Source organism: Globicephala melas, chromosome 1, assembly GCF_963455315.2.
Source record: "Globicephala melas chromosome 1, mGloMel1.2, whole genome shotgun sequence".
NCBI lineage: Eukaryota > Metazoa > Chordata > Mammalia > Artiodactyla > Delphinidae > Globicephala > Globicephala melas.
Genome location: NC_083314.1, coordinates 33,916,372 through 33,919,459, shown reverse-complemented (window position 1 = coordinate 33,919,459; position 3,088 = coordinate 33,916,372). Strand labels below are relative to the sequence as shown.

At 54.2% G+C, this 3,088-nt stretch overlaps 1 pseudogene; it reads right to left on the bottom strand.

Annotated features, from left to right (window-relative positions):
* Positions 1-271: 271 nt before the first annotated feature.
* LOC132598359 (protein kinase C zeta type pseudogene) lies at positions 272-738 on the bottom strand (annotated as a pseudogene).
* Between the last annotated feature and the right edge of the window lie 2,350 nt (positions 739-3,088).

Below are 3,088 nucleotides of genomic sequence, written 5' to 3'. Positions count from 1 at the left end.
CCCGGTAGGGACTGGGAGGGGCCGATGACCAGGTCTGGGGGTGGCCGCAGCTGGGACAGACACACGGGAGCAGTGTCCAGCCATCCCAGCCAGGGCCCTTCCCGCCGGGGGGCATCAGGGCTTCTCCTGGGCTTTACCTCACGGCACCACTGACCAAGCCGGTGCCCTGATGGTGGACACACCCCTAGCCAAGGGCGAGGACACCAGTGAAAACCCCACACGAGGCCACACCCGCTGCCCACTCTGCTTTCAGACTCTTCGCGAGGAGCACCTAAGCCTCGGGCCACCAAGCTCCATCGTTCCCCGCCTCGCAGAGCAGACATGTCAACCCATCACCGTGACACACGTCGTGGGAGAGGCGGTACTCACTGTCTTCTCCAGGACAGGGCATGCTGGCTCCTCGGGGATGCCGGGGAAAACGTGAAGGATAGCCCTTCGTCTTTGCGCTGACAGGACAGGCGGAAGGCCTCCATCTGGGAGGACACAGTGCAGGGGTCACCTTCACTGTCCACCCACTTGAGGGTGAGCGGGTGGCCCTGGTGGAGGTGGCACATCTCCCGCACCTCCTCACAGAGCTTGTCAAAGGTGGTGGTGGAGTCCAGGCTGGTGATCAGGATGTCCCCGCTGTAGTGCGCCTTCAGGTGTCCGCAGCCGCCGCTCCTGTCCATCTTGCGGCCGGTCCTGCTAGGCATGGCGCCCTCTGCAAGCTGCCGTCAGCGCCGCGCCCCGGACGCTCGGGCCATGGCGCGGGGCCCCAGCGGCCGGGCTGGGGCGCAGGTGAGGCAGACGGCGGAACGCGGAAGGGAGCGCGCGGCACGGGAACCTAGGAGCACGGCCTGGCCAACTCCGCAGAACTTAGCAGCAGGCGGGGCGGGGCCTCATGGTGAATTTTTAATGAGAGTTTTATGTGACCATGAAAATAATCAGTATTTTCATTACTTTTTAATGATTCATTGATGGGAGTCCATTTTGCCCTTTGAGACTAAATGAGACAAGGGCACTGCTATTCTGTGCTGTTCAGTGTCTGGCACACAACAGGGATTATGCTGAATGATTTCTCCTCGCCCCTCCAAATCTACTCTTCCACCTCTCCACCCAGCTCTGTGGACCACATCTTTTTTTCTGGGGTTTCCAGTTGGGTTCAGCTATACCCGTGGGAGTTTGGAGGGTGGCGGGAGAGAGAGATTGGGGTATTTTTCACCCGAGCTCACTTCCAGCTGGGCTGGATTGGCAATGGCTGCCTGCTTCCTGAAGGTCACAGCTCCTGTCAGATGGCTTTTGCCTGTAGCTACAGCTCTGGCAGTGTAGCTTCCACTAACGACTCTTCCCTTTACCCCATCAAGCCTAGGAGCTTCCCACTGCTATTAGTCTTAGGATGCTTTGCTGATTCCCCATAACCCTGCTTACATCTTTTAAATAGTCCCTTCATTAAACTTCCTTCAGTTCCTCCTTTTGAGTATGCCATCTCTTTTCTGATAGCATCATGATTGATACAGTAGCATAATGAATATTTGTAGAATGAATTATGTGAAACCATCACACACAAATTTTCACAGAACAAGACAGAACTTGGTGTTTGAGTGATGCTCAGGTTGAGTGATGCTGAAGAGTAGAGTGCGAGGGGGCACTAGAGAGAAATAAGACGAGAGAGATGGCAGGGACCAGATCATGAAGGACCCTGTAGGCCATGAGTTATGTTCCTATAGGTCTAGTTCCCTGAGAAACAGACTCTGAGATCGATATTTATATGCAGGAAGTTATTGGGGAGATCTCTAGACCACTTAGGATCAACACCTTCGAGACGCAAAGGAAGCGAGAACAAGCAGAGGAGAAATCTGAAGTGCAATGAAGCTGCAAAGGAGGCCCGAGCCATTCCATGGGGAGCTGTGGACCTTTAAGAATACTACAAAACTGTCCTACCTTGAGGCTGCAGGGTAGAAGTCCACGGTCTCTGCCACTTTAAATGTCACACAGTACTCAGGAGAGGGCACAGCCCATGTCCTCCCTTGAGGCTACAGGGTAGAAGTTCATGGTCTCTGCCACTTTAAATGTCACACAGTACTCAGGAGAGGGCACAGCCCATGTCCTCGGCCCCAAGGCTGGAGCCGGAGCTGGAAGACCTTGGAGCCTGCGTTCTTCAGCAGAGAGTTACTTTTTTCTCCTTCACCTTCTGGTGCCAGAACCAATTCTGGATATGCTTCATCATTTAGCATCATGAAGACCTAGAAAGTGGAATGAGAAGCTGGGAAAAAGATCTCTGCTGCTTCCTCTTTTCTTTCCTAAGAGAGGTGATCCCTGGGCAGCAGCTCAGGCTTTTAGAGACAGACTTGGAGTTGGAAAGACTTTTTAAAGCACCCCGTTTAAGCCCCTCTCTTTCAGCGGAGGACACTGTGATCCAGAGAGGAAAGGTGGCCACACAGCTAGTTAGAGGCCAGGACAAGACTAACACCCATGTTCCTGATCCCCAGGCCAGTTTTCCTTTCTTAATTATTCCCTTTGGCCCTCTGAGCTGAAAGGAGGCTGGCAGATGGGCTCCTTCATCTCTTCCAGCCATGGGGTCTGGCATAGCCTCATGTATGGAACCCCCATCCAATGTCAGGCACTAGAAAGGAGTCTGTGGCAGCTCATGTCATCAATCCCATGGTCCTGGGATGCTAGGATGTGAGAATAGCTTAAGAAGCACAGCTTGCTGAACCAGAAGCTAAGGTGAGGGATGCCGGCCAGGGCAGGTAAGGGGAGAGGCAGCCTGAGGATGTTACCAAGTGCTCACAAATTGAGGGTTGGGGGACGGGGCACCAGCTGGGCCAGGGTTTCCCTGTGGGGTAACTTTTCCCTCCCCAGACACAGGGGAGGAGGACCTTTCGCTGGACAACACTGCAAGCTGGATCCAGAAGAGCCAACTGCAGCAGGAAGAGAAGGGTGTGGCAGAGCAGAGAATGAGGGCTTTGGGCATCTAGAGAAGGTATCTGTCTTTGGTGGGCCTGGAGAGCTGAGTGAGGTTGGAGACAATCTCAGAAGGTCAGGCTGGCCCAAGGAGGTGGAAGATTTGTGCCATTTGTGGCTTTCAATTGTCAGCTGTTGGCTGCAG